General features: G+C 42.5%; 1 protein-coding gene across 1 annotated transcript in view; it reads left to right on the forward strand.

Annotated features, from left to right (window-relative positions):
• Positions 1–569: 569 nt before the first annotated feature.
• sox5 (SRY-box transcription factor 5) overlaps positions 570–19,013 on the forward strand; it is a 406,357-nt gene continuing 387,913 nt past the window's right edge. Inside the window, exon 1 of the mRNA XM_041203211.1 lies at positions 570–631. The gene's annotated coding sequence lies outside the window, so the exon portion shown is untranslated. The remainder of the gene's footprint in view (positions 632–19,013) is intronic.

The following is a 19,013-nucleotide window of genomic DNA, read 5'->3' on the forward strand; positions in this document are numbered from 1 at the left end:
ACGGGTGCACATTTCACGTGGGTTTCAGTGCTCCAGGCTCGTGTGAAATGTTTTATCCGCTCTGCACGTGGAAAGCTTTGAAATGAGTTATAATAATGAAATAGTTTATTGTACAGGATTTGATAGGGCATTTTAATACGCTTGATCCTAGTTGTTGCTTGGACTCCTGGTTTGCACGGGGGGATGTGTCTGTGTGTGTGTGTTTTTTAAAAAAGTTCCTTTAAAAAAGCTTCACACACAAAAAAAACTATTTGCCTCATTCTTGCTTTTGTTGGCGCCTATAATGGGACAGCACTGAATGAATTCAGGGTTAACAATGGAGTTGAAATAAGCACAAAGCGGCGCAGAAATGAAGTATTTAGAAAGAGAATTATCATATAGTGTTGAGAACGTAATGAAAGGTCAGAGTCTCGCTCCACACAAGAGCTTATTATGCCAGAGGTCCTCTTTCGTTTTTAGTCTCTCGCTCTCTCTCTCCCAACTCTCAAGACTTTTAGCATCGCTTGTGAAGTCTTTCCGCCACCCACCCCCCCCCCCCCCCCCCCCCCACCTTAATCTTCGCTGTCACCGAGAATTCCAGCTCCGAATTCAATCTCCGTTCCCTCCGTCCGGGTAACAAGATTTTGGAAAGGTAAATGGGGCAGAGAGATGGGCGCGGAACTGAGGGAGGGGGTCAATTTTTTTTTAAAAAAACATACAGAGCGAGTAAACAAATTCCTGTCATGTAACTACTTGTTTGAGTGATCCTTTCAATTGTGTGAAAGCATCAAAGGGACAGAAAGGAGGGGAATATTTTTAAAAAGTGACGGGAGGGGGAGGTTCCCCTCACCTTGCCTTTATGTTTAAATGTGGATTTTTCTATATATCAAAAACTCCTTGAGAGTACCTTTCGGGGATTTGCATTGAAACAAGTTGTTAAAAGTAGCAAACGGCGCGGCATGCTGTTCGTTCGACTTTTAACTGCTTGAAGCGTCTATGTTTTGTGCTGGTCCCTTTGATCAGAAGAGGGAAACCATTTGAAGCAGAGATGGGAGTTTTTCCCCCTCTCTGTCTCTGATTAAAAAGTTAACTGATGCGTTTATTTGCCCTGTCGTTTTAAGTCTCCGCGATCCCACCTTTTTGCAGCCTGTAAGGAGTGTTTGTGATGCTTCGTTTGGACACTTCACACGGAGAATTAGTCTTCTGCCTGATAGGCATCTGTCTGATCTCCCTCTGCATGCTTTCACTTTTAAGATCTCGCCTTTATTATGTAAAAAAGGCAATTAGAGTTGTATCTGTTTGTTTAAAACAAAATGCCTGTTAATTAGCGTGATCAAAAAACTCTCCCTTGTAGACCTGGGCTGAGTGCTTTGTAGGGACTTTACATGACACACATTGTAATTCGATGCCACTTCTGTTTGCAACCCGGCTCCCTCGTTAGAGAAACAAACTGTGCCTTTTATTGCTAAAGTTTTCAGGATCAGATCCCTGTCTTTCTTTCTTCCGCCCCCTCCAGCATTGAGCGAAGAGAGTCTTGCTGGCTTCTGAAGCTGTGATTTGGCACTTTCGCCCTCGGAGTCAGAAAGGTGAAGGGTTCGAGCCCCGCTCTGGGCAGCACCCCCAACAACCCCCCACACCCCCCCCCCCCCCCCCCCCACTCCACACCACACTTCCCCCCTCCTCCGGGAGCCTGCAGTCGGTTTCAAAAATACTGGGGTTGACATCCCTCAGCATGGAGTGACCACTGGCGTAGGGGCAGTGTGTGAGTGGTGTTGGGCCAAGCCGCACTGTAGACAGCCCTGGGGTAATAGGAACATGACTTTGAATGTTGCGTTGACATCAGTGGGGGAAATATGTGTCCAAATCCTAAAGATTAGCTGGAGCTCTTTAGCCTTGGTTGCAGCCAGACTCAGAGACCGTTCTCTGAAGGCAAGAACAAACCTTGTGGGAACCAATCTTGAAGCCACTTCAGTTATTGCTCCCTAGTAAGCTCAAGAATCTCATGGTGCTCAGTTTGATTTAGAACATGCTGCAGGGGCAAATGAACTGGCAACATTAACTTTATCCACAAAAAGAGGACCTGAACTCTAAACTCGTGTACTTTAATAATGCAGACAAGATCTGAAAGCAGAAATATATATAACAGGTTAACATGTGAATCCTTCCTCAGAAACTGGTTTGCCATTATTACCGTTACAGATGGTAATTGACCTGCTATGCAAATTTCACCAGTTTCTGTTTTCATTTCAGATGGCCAACATTTTGTAGTTTTGTTTTGGATTTTCAATTTATTGCATTAATTTTAGTCTTTCCCCCACAGTTTATATAATTGAAACTCACAGAGTCTGGCATGACAGTCAGAGAATCTCTGCAAATGTGGGCAGTTCCCACTCAACCCGACAGACCTTTCTCGGTGAAGCAAGTCCTCCTCTTGATTGGAGTGTGAGATAGGAGAGATTTCTCAGTAATTGCTGACAGTCCTTCTCTGGCATTCATTGGCATGAATTATGCTGACGATAGGGAATCCCAAAGCGTTTTGTGGCCAGTGAAGCACTTTTTAATGGTGACCCTAACTATTGTAATGTAGGAAATGTGGCCGGACATTTAAGCACAGCAAGACCCCACAATAATGACAATGTGATACTATCCCAATCACCTGTTTTAGTGATGTTGCTTGAAGGATAAACATTAGCTGGAACATCAGGGTGAACACTCTTGCTCTTCTTCAAACTTGTGCCACGTCCACCTGAGAGGGCAGCTGGGGCCTTTGTGTAATGTCTCGTCTGAAAGATGATACCTCTGATAGTGAAGCACTGAAGTGTCAGCCGCAATAACGCACTCAAATCTCTGGCGAGGGATTTGAGAACACAGCCTTCTGAAAGCACATGGGCTCACAGTCTCAGAATAAGGGGCCAGCCATTAGGACTGAGATGGGGAGAAATTTCTTCACTCAAAGGATTTTGAATCTTTGAAATTCTGTCCCAGAGAGTTGTGATGCTCCATCGTTGAATATATTCAACACCGAGTGTGATAGATCTTTGGGTACTAAGGGAATTAAGGGATATCATAGAATAGCTCATTCGGAGCAACTAACTCTGTGCTGCTCCCCTACCTTCTCCCCATGGCCCTGCATGTTCCTCCTTTTCAGAAAACAATGCATTCCCCTCTTGAATGCCTTGATTGAATCTGCCTCCACCACACTCTCAGGCAGTGCATTCCAGATCCTAACCACCTACTGTGTGAACAAATTTGTCCTCATATAGCCATTGTTTATTTTGTCAATCTGTGCCCTCTTGTTCTTGATCCTTCCACCAATGGGAACAGTTTCTCCCTATCCATTCTGTCCAGACCCCTCATGATCCTGAATGCCTCTATCAAATCTCCTCTCAACCTTCTCTTCAAGGAAGACTGTCCCAGTTTCTCCAATCTATCCACATAGCTGAAGTTCCTGATCCTTGGAACATTCTTGTGAGTCTTTTCTGCAATTTATTCTCTAATATCTTCACACCTTTCCTAAAGTGTGGCACTCAGAACTGAACACAATACTCCAGTTGTGGCTGAACCAGTGGACTATACAGGTTTAACATAACTTTTTTGCGTTTATACTCTATGCCCCTTTTAATAAAGCTTAGGATGCTGTTTGCTTTATTAACCTTGCTCTCAACCTGTCCTACCACCTTCAATGCACATATACACTCGAGTCCCTATGCTCTGGCACCCCCTTTAGAATTACCCTTTATTTTATACTGTCTCTCCACCTTCTTCCTACAAAAATGAATCACTTCACATTTCTCTGTATTAAATTTAATCTGTCACTCGTCTGCCCTTTCCACCAACCTGTCTATGTCCTTTTGAAATTCTGCACTATCCTGCTCAGACTTCACAATACTTTTAAGTTTCATATCACCTTTAAATTTTGAAATTGTGCCCTGTACAGTAAGGCCTACATCATTAATATATATCAGGAAGAGCAAGGATTTCAATACTGACCCCTGAGGAACTCCACTACAAACCCTCCTCCTGTCCACAAAACATCCATTGACAACCATTATCTGTTTCCTGTCATTCAGCCAATTTTGTGTCCATGTTGTTGCTGTTGTCCTTTTATTCCATGAGCTATAACTTTGCTTACAAGTCTGTTATCAAATGCCTTCTGGAAGTCCATGCACAACACATCAGCAGCATTGCCCTCATCAACCCCCTCTGTTACCTTATCAAAAATCTCCAGTAAGTTAGGTAAACATGAGTTTCCCTTAATAAATCCATGCTAGCTTTCCTTAATTAACCTGCATTTGTCCAAGTGACTATTAATTTTGTCCTGAACTTTTGTTTCTAAAAGCTTCCCCACAACCAAGGTTAAACTGACTGACCTGTAATTATATAGGATTAATTTGAGAAGGTGGAGTTGAAGCAGATGATCAGCAATGATTTGTTGAATGGCAGCGCAGACTCAAAGGGCTAAATGGACTCTTTCAGCTCCTATTTCTAATGTTTTCATGCCATGATTCAGAGATGAGAGTGTTGCCAACTAAGACAAGGTTGACCATTTTTATTTTCTTCTGGCCTCTGCTGTGGAGGCCTCTCACCTGGTGGCCTGGTCAAGAATAGAACACACTCATCCCAGCTGTGACAGAGGACTTTGAATGATGCTAGTCAGATTGATCACTTTAACCTAAACGTGGCAGAGGAGCACTTCAGACTCAGTCATACAGTATTTGGACTGCCACCTAAGACTCACCCTGGATTCAATTGCTCTAGTGATCCCAGAGCAGTCTCCTGGACAGGAAATGTATTGTCAGGGAAAATGCTGCTGAAACATTCTGTTATATGGATGCTGTGAGATCATGAAGGATATGAGTAAATATAACATTTAGTCACTTGGTAGTACAGAACTTGAGTATTGCTGAAAAAAGAGACATGCTGTCAAAACTTTTCACCTTGCACTCATCAGGACAGATTTGCAAGAATACCAAATTTCAGAGGGAATTGTCGTTGCCTTTGAAATTTAATATTCTAGTTAAATGTAGCGCTATTGACTTGCAGAGTGATCATGAAAGAAAGACTTGCATTTATATAGTGCCTTTTGTGACTTCAGAATGCCCCAAAACACTTTATAGCTAATGTAGTACTTTTGAAATGTAATTAATGTTGTAAAGTAGAAAATGTGACTGTTAATTTGTGTAGAACAAACTCCCACAAACAGCAATAAAATAAATCAGCACTTTTTCTAGGCCAGGTTATTAAGGGTTACAGAAACAAGAACATATAAAAATGGAGTTAAGATAGGGATCAATCTAATTGAATGACATGACGGGCTCGGGGGGGTGGCTGAATGGCCTCCTCTTGTTTAAATGTTCTCATAATATGTTTTAATGACGTTGCTTCAGGGATAAATATTTAGCAGGACACTGGGGAGAACTCCCCTGCCCTTCTTTGAATAGTGCTGTGGGATCTTTTATGTCAGACTGAGGGCATATTCAGCCAAGTTTAATGATTCATCCAAAAGACAGCACCCTCAACTGTGTGGAATCCTTGCAGTAAAGTGTCAACGCCTCTGGAATGGAACTTTGAACACACAGTCTTTTGACTGAGAAACAAGAGTGCTGACACTGAACCCGAGCTGGCATTGGCAGAAAGCCTTGATATGGAAAGTCAGTCTAGCTAGCTGAATATATTTCCTTATCTTTAATCAGATCTGATCCAATCCTGACATTGATCCAACCCAGATTCGACACCCCAAACACTGTAACATTTCAAAGTGACATTAGATGCAGGGACTTGAACGTGCAATTGTCTGCTTGGGATACCTGTGCTTTCATGGATGTTGTTTTGTGGTGGCATAGCGGACTCAATGTTATCGGCTCCATCTTTGATGTTATTAAAAGCCCTTACCCATAGAGTGTGAGAGGCACAATGAGTGGTGGCTGTCAGTAGCATTTCATTGTTTTCAAGCAAGGGATTCCTAAGAATGCTTTCACTTTGAAATGCACAGCTGTGTACTGTCAGCTCCTTTAACTCCAGAGAGAAGATGGTCTGCTTAAACCTCTGATTCCAGTTCTTTCTTGGTGCATTTATTCAAGAAAGTCACTCTGTTATCATAGGAAGAGGAGGCGGTCAGTCAACCACCCCACCACCCCCAGCCTGTTCCCCCATTCAATCAGATGATGACTGATGTGCATTTCAACTCCATTTAAGACTTTGCCTTAACCACCCCGAACAAAATGAAATATAGCACCATTAAAAACGTATCCTAAGATAAAGATGCTTCCGATTGTTAAGGAATGTAGGAAAATAGGAGCAGGCCATCTGGCCCTTCGAGACTGCTCCACCACACTCATATAGAGTAGCATGGTCAATATAGTCAGAAAGAATGCAGTACGGCAAATAGAAGGTAACCTATGCGTTCCTTCCCTCACTTTTGAGTCATGTAATGTATGTGTCTGGATTTATCTAGCTTTGTTTCATAGGAGCCAGAATTTTTAGAAACTTCGTTCAGCAGATGGTTCATGTTAGAAAACGATCTTGCAATTTGAAAGGTGCAAAGACATTTTGTACTCGAAATTTGTTTGCATACAGTTTACCTTGACGTGTTCTGCAGTGCTGGTGTAAATTGAATTGGGACTATACCTCATACACAAGCAACTCCCATCTGTCTCGGTTTGGTTATCACTGAGGTATCCACTAAGTGGCGGAACTGCAGAAGTCTGAGGTCTGCTACTCAGGTGAACGATAGATCCGAGGTTTTAGAATTCACTCAGGCAGATGATTAAGGTAACGCAACGTCCCCTGGAGCTTTGCAAGAGGGTAACCGAACACAAATTGACATCGGACCCAAAGAATGGCGTATTAGGTAGATCTAACTACCAGCTGAAGGCGGCTGCCAATGGTAGAGACAAGGGAGCGGGGTCAGATTATTCTTTCCTCCCTTTGGAAAGAATGAATGAACTTGCATTCATATAGCGCCTTTCACAACCTTAGGGCTAGTGGACTTTATAGCTAAGAAAGTACTTTTGAAGTGTTGTCATCATTATAATACGTGGGAATACAGCAGCCAATTTACACTCAGCAAGCTCCCAAAAACGGGTTTGTGTGAAATGATCCAATAAACTATTTTACTGATGTTGGCTGAGGGATAAATGTTGGACTAGATGCTGGGAGAGCTTGCCTGGCTCTTCATCAAATGGTGCCATGAAATCTTTTAAGTCCATTTGAGAAGGAAGATGAGACATCTGGAAGATGGCATCTCCAACAGTATGACACTGTCTTAGCATGTTCCCAAAATACCATTCTAGGATATGTGGTTGGTCAGTGGAGTAGGGATTGACTCAATGACCTTTTCACTGAGACGACAACTGCAACCACTGGGCCAAGACTGTCATGTTCCATTCGTAACTGTATTCCACTGATGGATAACTTCCAGTTTGGAGCTTATAATATTCTAGTGTAATTCTGACTCAGCGCTCCAGACAGTCTACTTTTCATAATTCAAAATTACTTAACGTGAATTGTTTCTTAATTTGAACTGAAACCATACAAAAAACACCTGCTGAGCTGTTTTATTAAAATTGGGTAATTTGAACTACTGGATAATTTGACTTCAAATTAACAGGAGTAGACTGTACACAAGTTACAGTTCTCTCCTTGTGACATAGTAGTATCGTAGTTATGTTGGTGGATGAATTTACCCGATGGCCTTAACTAATAATCCAGGGAATGGCCATTCAAATCCCACAATGGCAGTTCTGAGAATTTGAATTCAGTGAAAAAAAAATCTGGTACCAGTAAAAGTGTCCATGTAGCTGTCAGAATGTTGTGAATAAAACCTAATTGCTTCATGAATTTAGGAAAGGAAATCTGCCGTCATTTTCTGGTCTGGCCTACATGCAACTCCATACATACGAACAAAAGAATTAGGAGCAGGAGTAGGCCACTCGGCCCCTTGAGCCTGCTCCGCCATTCAATAAGGTCATGGCTGATCTGATTGTAACCCCAACCCCACATTCCTGCCTACCCCCGATAACCTTTCACCCCCTTGTTAATGAAGAATCTATCTAGCTCTGCCTTAAAAATATTCAAAGGCTTCCGCTGCCTTTTGAGGAAGAGAGTTCCAAAGACTCACAATCCCCTGAGAGAAAAAAAAACTTCCTTATCTCTGGCTTAAATGAGCGACCCCTTATTTTTAAAGAGTGACTCCTAGTTCTAGATTCTCACACAAGAGGAAACATCCTCTCTACATCCACACCAGCTGTTATTTGCCTTCTCAATTGGCCTAGCAAGCCACTCAGGGCTGCTCGCTTAGGGGTGGTAAATGCTGGCATTGTCAGTTATGCCAACTTCCTGAGAATTAATTGGAAAGAGAAGTGTTGGTGAAAAGTTTACCATACACATTTGAATCATTTAGTTACTGCGATCTCTGAGGTCATGTGACTGTCCAGCACTTAACTCGGCAGCTTCCTTCTCTTCAGATTTACACTTGTTTCCATTTAATTTGATTTACTCCAAAATGTCAGTTAAATGGCATTGATTAAGCTTCATTGCTGCTGTCAGGATTGTAAAAAATGTTAAAGAGATGGACTGGTGAGTGTTTTGTCTGTGAACCAGCTCATACATCTTTTGAGAAATAGTGTGGTGCCGTCAGAAAGCTTTCAAATTAGTACTGTCACTTCTTAACAAAAATATGTTAAGTTTCTTGTGAACAATAGCACCTCAGAAGTTTATCCACTGTCCTACCACTGGATAGCTTAATTCAAAAATAATTGATTTCTGGGCCTCTTGGCTGACAAGAGAAACTGGTTTATAAAGAAGTATTTAAAACAAAGAGTTGTAGATTTTTAAAGCATTGTTCAGAAGGATTATAAGCCTATGGATGAATCTGTAGGGAAGTTACAGAGCATTCAAGCTAATTTTTTTTATGTTTCTCATTTTTTTAACATACGTTAATGGTGCTGTTAGAGATGTGTGGCTAAACGTGAACAATGGAAGAGCTTGCACTTCTATAACACTTTTCATGACCCCAGGATGTCTCAAAGTGCTGCGTAACCAATGAAGTACTTTTTGAAGTGTAGTCACTGTTGTAATTCAGGGAATACTGCAGTCAGTGTGTGCATGGTAAGATCCCACCAACAGCAATGTGGTAATGATCAGAGCGTTCGATTTTTAGCGATGTTGCTTGAGGCATAAATATCAGCCAGGACATCAGGGAGATCTCCCCCACACTTCTTCGAAATAGTCCTGTGGAATTTCTTATGTCAAACCAAGACAGCAGACAAGGCCTTCGTTTAATATCCCATCTGAAATACAGCATCTCCTACAGCGAGGCACTGGCTCCATACACAACAAGGAGTGTCAATCTAAATTTTGTGCTCATGTCTTTGTAGTGGGGTATCTCTGTGCCTGATGGTATGTTGCTTTATATTGTTTTCCACAACATTGTACAGGGAGGTAAGATATAAGTATTTTTGTAGTATCAATACCATATGATACCATATTTAAGGTTGAAACTCCCTCCCTCCTCAGCGCTTGCATGATCTGCCTTTTTGGGGTTGTTTTTCTTTGTTTAAAACATTTGATTTGAAAGAGGGAGAAGACTAAATACAGTCAGGTACTGTTCATCTCAGTTTACACGACTGTAAATGAATCAAAGAAGCAGAAAGCACAGAAGAAGGCCATTTGACCCATTGTACCTGTGCCAGCTCATTGAAATATCTATTCAATTCATTCCACTCCTTTTTCCCTGTAACCCTGCAAATTTTTCCTTTTCAAGTATGTGCCCAGTTCCTTTTTGAGAGGTACCCTTGAATCTGGTTCCACCACCCTTTCAGAGACTGTTTTCCACATCACAATAACTGGCTGTGTGAAAAGAAATCTTCATCTTCTTTCTGGTTCTTTAGCTAATTATCTTAAATGTTTTCCTTTAGTTACTGATCCCCCTTCCAGAGGAAAGTTTCTGTTTGTTTACTCTTTTAAAAACTCCTCATAATTTTGAATACCTTCCAAATCTCCAGTTAATCTTCTCTGCCCTATGGAGAACAATCCCAGTTTCTTTGGTTTCTGTGAAGTGAGATAGATTAATAGCAGATCTAGAAGCTCAAAACTGGGCATCTGTGAGGTGTGTTGGGTCATTAGCAGCAGCAGAAATAAATACCACCAGAATCTGCAACCTCATGGCCTGGCATATTCCTCACTCCTTGATCACCATCAAGCTAGATGCTCAACAGGCTTGGTCAATGAAGAGCTCAGAGCTACAAAAGGCATACCTGAAAATGAAGTGTCAACTTGGTGAAGTTACAACACTGCACTATATGATCCCTTTACCAATGCATCACATTCTGCCACATCTAGTTAGCATAGTTGTGGGCAATTAAGCAATTAACAAGAGGAGGAGGCTTTATGAACAACTCACCCTTAATGTTGGTGGAGCTCAGCACATGATTGCAAAAGACAAGGCTGAAGTGTATACAACCACCTTCAGCCAGAAGTGCCGAGTGAATGATCCATCCTCCTCCTGAGGTCCCCAACAACACAGTTGCCAGTCTTAATTGGATTCACTCCGCATGATATCAAGAAACAGCTGAGCACATGGGACACAATTAGGGTGATGGACCCCTACAAATTCTCAGCTGTAGTGCTGAAGAACTGAGATTGGGAACTTAGGTGAACCCCTCATTCCAATATAGCTACAATACTGACATTTTGCCCACAATGTGGAAAATTGTTAAGCTATGTCCTATCCAGAAAAAACAGAACCAATCCAACCCAGCCATTGACTGCCCTATCTGTCCACTCTCAATCATCAGTAAAATGATGGAAGGAGTCATCATCAGAGGCACTTACCAATAACCTGCCTACCACTGCTCAATTTGGATTCTGCCAGGAACTCAAGATTTCTTAAACTGGCTCCATCCACCTCAATATGAAATCTGCTGTCTGCCTTAGTGAACCTCAATGGCTTCACACTCCAGCCTGATCATGTGTAAACAGATTGGTCTTCAATGGGCTCTCTTTGCATCATTACTTGAGGAAACTGGCCAAGTAGCAAGTTATCTGCTGAACTGCTTTCTGACTTGTCCATCAATTAACATTAGTTCTAAAACGTATGCATCAGTAAATAATTTATGTCAGGCTGCAGTTTCATGTTTACATCAAACACTTTCTAAGTTGTAAATAACACAGAGTATTGGCTTTTAAGACCCTCTTTTATGTCTCATGGAATCAATATTGTCTGTTGCAGATGGCAGTCTGGCTGTGATAGATGAAGTGCTCACTAGCCTCCAGTAACTACGTTGACTTTCATGATTCTTTGTTATTTGACACATTAATATTCTTCTTCAGAAGGGTTTTTACACTACCCACCATAATGCTGACGACAGGACAATTTCTACTTTGCTTATACATTCGATATAGCGACACACTACACAAAGTAACCTGACCTGGGAGATGAGAATGTTGTTTTTCAAGCAGCGCATGGTAATGATCTGGAGCAAAGTGCCTGAAAGGCTGGTGGAAGCAGATTCAATTGTAGCTTCCAAAAGGGTTGGATAAATACTTGAAAAGAGAAAATTTGCAAGGCTATGGCAAAAGAGTCAGGGGTGTGGAGAGAAAGTTGAACAAGTTAGATTGCTCTTTCATAGAGTGAGCATAGGCACAATGGTCTGTGTGGCCTGCTTGCGTGCTGTCCAGTTCTATGATTTTTGTTCATTAATGGTGAAAATGCAATAGATTAAGACTTATTTTCAGCGGAAATACATTTGAGAATCAAGTCATTATTTTGCAGAGAATATCTGAAAGACTTCAGCAAATCTTACTGTGTTATACACTTAATTTAGTTAAGGCACCACACAAGCATCAATGCACATATGATCTCCTTTTCTTATCAGCAGTCTAGTGAAGCAACATCTGTAATATAATTTATTACAGAAAAACACTGTTACAGAGAGGATTTTATGAGGATTAATCCTGGTACATGTGCACATCATGACACTGTTGAATAGATGAGTGCTTATGCATATGTGCCGTACATAGTGAGGCCGAATCATGTTAGTGCTATGAAGCATCAGGACTATCCTGAAGGATGTTTGGAGGCAAAATATTTCACCAATTAAATCAAAGTGATTTGCAAAGTAAAGGGAGCAGAGAGGGTGGTTATAGCCCATTTCCAAGATCTCAACTCAGTGATTTTTCTGTTTGTTTAAGGAACCTCTTTACAACTGGATTATTAATCATGGGCTGAATTTTATACAGGGGACGGTGGCCACTGCATTTAAGTAGGGGGAGATCCCACCAGCATTTGGCCAGCTTGCCCTGCAGCCATTCAATGGTCATCGGGCCTTTAAGTTACACGAGGCAGAAGTGCCAACCCTGCCGGAGAGGAAGTCCCGCTCCGAGAGTTGTTGACCAATCAAATTGCAGACAGCTCTCTTGTCCCAGCAGCATCACTGGGGGTCTCTCTTGTCCCAGTAACTCTGGCAAGGGATTGGGGGGCTGGGGCCAATAGTGTGGGGAGGAAAGGAGGGGTGTACCTTTTGGGGGCGTAGGCATCTTCCTCTGGACCCAGAGGCCAATAACAGACCACTTGAGGGCCTCAGTTGGCCCACGAGGGAGCAGGTCATCCGTGCCTCCTTGCAAAGGATAAAATACCCAGAGGGCTGGCAGGCGAAGGGCATGGCATTGTTGCCATGGCACCCAATTAATGCCATCCTGCCGGTGGGGTGGGGGAAATTCAGCCCCATTGATTTGCCAACTTAATTATAATACAATGTAATATTCATAATACCAGGGTGAATTTGCATTTTGGAGCCCTTTCTTTGAGTTTAAGTTCTACTTAAATATTTTTAAAACTCACCTCTCTTGAACAAGGCTGAAATTACCTGGCACCTACCGCAAGCCTTGTTACCTGCGCATCTACCTGATGATCTTTCTGGTGCTCTGAACACACCTCCATGCACGCTTTCCTCCAAGGTGAGACAGCCAGCCCACTCTGCGCTGCACATGTGGCGGCCACACTCTGCTCCCACCTCCCCACTTGCAGCAAGCCCGCCTCAGGCCACTTCTCATTCACACACTGCTCCATCTAATCCATTTGAAAAGGGTCCTCAGCCAAAAAGTTTGAGAATCAATGGATTAGAAGTCCGGAAACAGACTATAACCCCTCTCTGCTCCCTTCACTTTGAAAATCACTTTGATTTAATTGGTGAAACATTTTGCCTCCAAACCTCCTTCAGGGTAGTCCTGATACCTCGTAGCACTAATGTGATCCAGCCCTCACTATGTACGGCACATCTGCATAAGCACTCATCTGTTTAACAGCAGCATGAAGTGCACATGTACCAAGATTAATCCTCGTACTGTGGAGGCCAGAAAATCTCTGCAGATTCCAGTTTGAGAAATGCTGGCCTAACTGATGTATACAGGCAGCTTTAACCAGGAGGCCTGAGGTGCGCCTTTAACTTGGATCTTGCATGTGATTTGAATACTCTGAACATAGCTCAGCCATTGCAAAAAGATCAATTTTTGGCAGGTCTGCCTTGCCAGCAGTAGGCCTCAGTTAAACCTCCAGTAGTGGTAAGGAGAACAGTGTGAGGTGAGGGTGAAGGATTATCATGGCTTGGCAGTGGCCTTTAAGGTTTGTTGTCTTGGCAGGAGGAACATTGATGCTTGTCCTAACTCTACATTTAGCTATGAAATAATTTTGGTTTATCTTATTACTGGCAGCTATTTATTAGGCTGCATCCAGATGTTCAACACAGGGAAGCCCAATTTTGTACAGATTGGTCCTAAAACCTGGGATGCTCATTAGCATATGCAAGGGGCTCAATGCTTGTTATAGGCAACTGACAAGGCAGTCTGAAAAATTGTCTGACTAGATAAGTAGTCAGATGTATTTCAGACATCCTTGGAGCACAGGTTAATCCCTTTTTTTTCTGCCTGGAGAACAGATCCAACACCGAACAATTTCTACCCCTTGCAAATTTTTATTTTCTTTGGTTGGTTCTGTGCCTTCTTCCCTCTGAATTATACCACACTACACCTCTGAGTAGGAATGATAGTCCCGCCATTGTTGCTAGAGGGCTGTGCTCCTGCACCTCGCGTTGAATCTGCTTTCTAATCCCTGCTCCCATTCATCAGAAGAAAACCCTCACCTTGCTCAGCATCTCCTCAGTTGGATTTATTTCATTTGAACACATAGCTAGAGACTTATCTCTGCTTCAAGCCTGTGTCCTCTTGCCATAGTGCAGGACATCACAATTCACAGTTGGTATATCTACATTATTTTGGGCTTGTTGTTGACTCAGAAATTGCCCACAAATTATAGATTTATCTTTTTTTCAAGCAGCAACATATCATATTTCAAAGTATTCCTATAGAATCAACATTGGGTTGTAGCAGGTTGATTCACTTGGTATAATTTTTATGATCTTCTCCATATATCATTATGGCTCACAGTATGTGATAAGCACAAACCCCATATGGAGTGGGGAAAACTATCTTCCAGTTAGTTAGGCTTGAAAGAACAAAAATGATTCAAAAACATTACAAATGTGAGATGATGTTGGATCTCTGAATAGGAGAGAAGTAGAGAAGCTTTTTCCACTTGTGGGGAGTCCAAAATTAGGAGCCAGAAACATAAGATAGTTACTGAACACCCATGAAGAAACTCAGGAGAAACCTTTTACTCCAAGACTAGTGAGAATGTGGAACTTGCTTCAGGGGATGCTGGTTATGTAAATAAGGGAGGAAGGATAGAAGGATCTATTGATAGGGTGAGATGATGTAGGTTGGGAGGAAGCTCATGTGGGGCATAAACATCAGCACAGATGTGTTGGCCTGAATGGTTGGTTTCTGTGCTGTAAATTCTATGTATTTTTCTTTAATTGAATGACATCTGTCTATGAATTACATCTATCCATGATGTCCACAGGATAGAAGGTCAGTTCAATTAGTTGTTCATAGGTAATCACTGTTAACTAGTTACGTACTGAAATTGGATGCCTGGGGGATAAATCCATCACAAATTCTGATTTCTGTTATGGTTGTAAACAAGCTTTACAATGAGTGGTAATGGTGTTACAATGCCATATAACATGATTCGCCAAGGGGTGGCAGCACATAGGCCTTTGCCCCCATTCACCATGACTTTGCCAAGGGGAGCAGCCACAGAAAAAAGGCTAGTTACATCGATGTACAAGGAGAGGATAATGGGTTTCAAAGGTGTCCTAGTAGTTGGCTGAACAGCAACAATAGACAAAGCCTAAGAGAGCATACGGACACAGAAAGACCTGAGTAGATGGAAAGAAAATAAAAACAATCTAGGGAATAGACCCAAAACATACAAAAACAGAGAACAGGAGAAGACCATTTAGCCTCTCCCATATAGCTGTGATGCCCTGCGCATTACAATACAGATATTCCCAACTCACTCAGAGCCACCTGACCTCCTGGGAGAGGTGAAATCCTAGACTAGATTTGTAACAAATGGATTCAAATCAGTAGGTAGGAGGAAATGATCGACTCTCAGACAATTTTAATACTGGGGTGATTAAAATTAGTTTGCCTTTTGTGGTTCAAAATGAACCTGCTCAGACAGCTGAATGCAATTCTGTTTGACGTTCATTCACACAAGGAATGGCTGATTCAGATGTAAGGAGTAAAACTGTGCTTCTGTGCATCATCCACATGTAAGTCCTTGACTTGTGGTATAATTGCAGTAGGGTGTATGGAAGGCATCACTGCCACAGTAAATTCTAAACAAGTTACGAATGTCTTTATGGGCTTATTTCGAATTTGTGTGGAAGTCAGTTTGGAACAAATCACATTTTGTTTAAACAAAATATTAACTAAACATGCTCTATGCTGTATAGGGTGTTAGATTCTGCAACAGAGCTTTATTCACGCTGAATCTAAGTTAACAGCTTCTGTGGTAAATGCAGTTTCTGCTAGTGATGAAATTGGAAGTTCGAAGGGTGCCAGATGTATACTGATCAGCTACACTGTGAGGTACATTTTTGCTGTTGTTGAAATCTGGTGTGGATTATACAGAACACTGTAAAGCTCTTCTGTTCTTGTTGGAGCCCTTCTGATTTAGAAGCTCACTCTTGTTACGCAGATAACGTAGTGTGTGGACTCGGAATGACACCAGGTTCTGCCCTTGGCTTGCCTGAAGGCATCTATTGGTACTGGATTGGGTGCTGTGTTATTCCTGAACTGCCACCCATCTGGCATCTGTGCAGCTAGATCTCTCAGTCTGAGGTGTGTAGTATTGGAAGTAATGCGCAACTTCGGCCTGCTCCCAGTGGTCACAAGAGTATGCTATACCCGATTCACTCAGGAATGCAGGCTATAAGAAGGGCAGAACTCTAGCCAGCTGGGAGTGTGCAGTTTAACTGCTTCCCCACCAACAACTTGCATTGCTATGGCACCTTCAGCATTGTAAAATGTCCCATGGTGCTTGACAGAGAATTATCAGACAAAGATTGACACTAGGCCAAAGAAGGAGACATTAGGACAAGTGACCAAACATTTGGTCAAAGAGGTAGGTCTTAAGGATGGTCTTAAAGGAGTAGAAAGATGTGTAGAAGTAGGAGGAGGAAATTCCAGAGCTAGCACCTAGATGGCTGAAGGTGAAATGGTGGAAGGAAGGAAGAATAAAAGAGAAGCATATTATCTAAATGGTGAGAGATTGCAGAGCTCTGAGATGCAGAGGGATCTGGGTGTCTTAGTGCATGAGTCACAAAAGGTTAGTATGCAAGTACAGCAAGTAATTAGGAAAGCTAATAGAATGTTATCATTTATTGCAAGGGGAGTTGAATACACAAGTAGGGAGGTTATGCTTCAGTTATACAGAGCACTAGTGAGACCACAACTGAAGTACTGTGCACAGTATTGGTCACCTTATTTAAGGAAGGATGTAAATGTGTTAGAAGCAGTTCAGAGAAGGTTTATCAGATTAATACCTGGAATGGGCAGGTTGTCTTATGAGGAAAGGTTAGACAGACTAGGCTTGTATCCGTTGGAGTTTAGAAGAGTAAGAGGCGACTTAATTGAAACATATAAGATCCTGAGGGGTCTTGACTGGGTGGATGTGGAGAGGATGTTTCCTCTTGTGGGAGAATCTAGAACTAGGAGTCACTGTTTAAAAATAAGGGGTTGTCCATTTAAGACAGAGATGAGGTGAAATTTTTTCTCTCAGAGGGTCATGACTCTTTGGAACTCTCTTCCTGAAAAAGTGATGGAAGCAGAGCCTTAGAATAGTTTTAGTGCAGAGGTGGATAGATCCTTGGTAAACAAGGGGGTGATGGGTTATCAGTGGTAGGTGGGATGCAGATTTCCGGTTACTATCAGATTAGCCATGATCATATTAAATGGGGAAGCAGGCTCAAGGGGCCGAATGGCCTACTGCTGCCCCTTATTCATATGTTCATATGGAGTGAAGGAAATTGGAGCAGATAAGGGGTCAGAGTTGGAGGAACACAAAGATCTGAGGATTGTACGTCTGGAGAAGTTTGCAGAGATATGGAGGGTGAGGCCAAGGAGGGATTTGAACAATAAACAACATCTGAAGATATACTCAGCTTCCAGGACATACCCTTCTGAGAGCAGAGACAGCCGGACCTGCAAGGGACACTTCTGCCTCGACTCAGGCAGCAGGGTAAGTTTGAAAAAAACTCCAGGAGTGACATCACAGGAAAATTGTAAGTTCATTGGTTGGTGAGAAGCTGCTGTTAGGGAGCGTGTTTAAATAGCTTAAAAGTATAAAAATGCGTCATTTATAAAGAAGTGCCTATTTGGATTTCAGTAAGGAACATTACTACTAGGGAAGTAAAGTTAAATAAAGTCAAAGTGAGATAAAGTAATAAAGTAAACCAAAGTAAGATAAAGTTAGTGTAAGTGCAGTAAAGTTAAGTTACTAGTAATTTATTCTACTTATTCTACCTACTCTGAGTCTAATGAATAGATTTTAGAGTTACGGGATGGTAGGTCAGCTTGGCCAAGTGGAGTGTACCTCCTGCGATATGTGTGAAGTTGTGGACGCACCATGTATTCCTGAAAAACACACCCATAGGAAGTGCCATCAGCTGCACAAGCTTGAGTTCTGGGTTTCGGAATTTGAGTGACTGGAGTCACTGTTGTGCATCCACGAGGCAGAGGACTACATGGATAGCACGTTTAGGGAGATGATCACACCACAGGTCAGAAGGTACAGCCAGAAGGGAATGGGTGACTGCCAGGCAGTCTAAGAGAAATAGGCAGGTAGTGAGGAGTCGCCTGAATCTATCCTGCTTACTCATTGGTTTTCCATTTTGGATGCTGATGAGGGCGATTGTTCCTCAGGGGAATGCAGCCAGAGCCAAACCTGTGGCACCACAGGCGGCCCAGCTGTACAGAGGGGGAGTAGGAAGAATGGAAGGGCAATAGTGATAGTGGATTCCATAGTCAGGGGATCAGATAGGCATTTCTGTGGCAGTAAATGTGACTCCAGGATGACGTGTTGCCTCCCTGGTGTCAGGGTCAAGGATGTCACAGAGCAGCTGCAGGACATCCTTTGGGGGGAGGGCTATCAGCCAAAAGTCATGGTCCACATTGGTACCAATGACATTGGTAGGATGAGGGATGAGACCCTGAAAGCAGATTTCAGGGAGTTAGGAAGGAAATTCAAAAACAGGGCCTCAAGAGCAGTAATCTCAGGATTAATCCCAGTGCCACATGCTAGTGAACATAGATATAGGGTGTTCTCTCGAAGGGTCATGAGGACTCGAAACATCAACTCTTTTCTTCTCCGCCGATGCTGCCAGACCTGCTGAGTTTTTCCAGGTAATTCTGTTTTTGGTTTGGATTTCCAGCATCCGCAATTTTTTTGTTTTTATCTATATAGATATAGGGGAGTTGATCGATTAACTACATAGCTGAGAACAGGTGTAGGGGGGAGGGCATCAGATTTCTTGAGCATTGGGACCTGTTCTGGGGCAGGTGGGACCTGTACAAGCTGGACGGGTTACATCCTAACAGGACTGGGACTGAGATACTCGCAGGGAGATTTG

This window comes from Carcharodon carcharias, chromosome 13 (assembly GCF_017639515.1).
Source record: "Carcharodon carcharias isolate sCarCar2 chromosome 13, sCarCar2.pri, whole genome shotgun sequence".
Classification (NCBI taxonomy): domain Eukaryota; kingdom Metazoa; phylum Chordata; class Chondrichthyes; order Lamniformes; family Lamnidae; genus Carcharodon; species Carcharodon carcharias.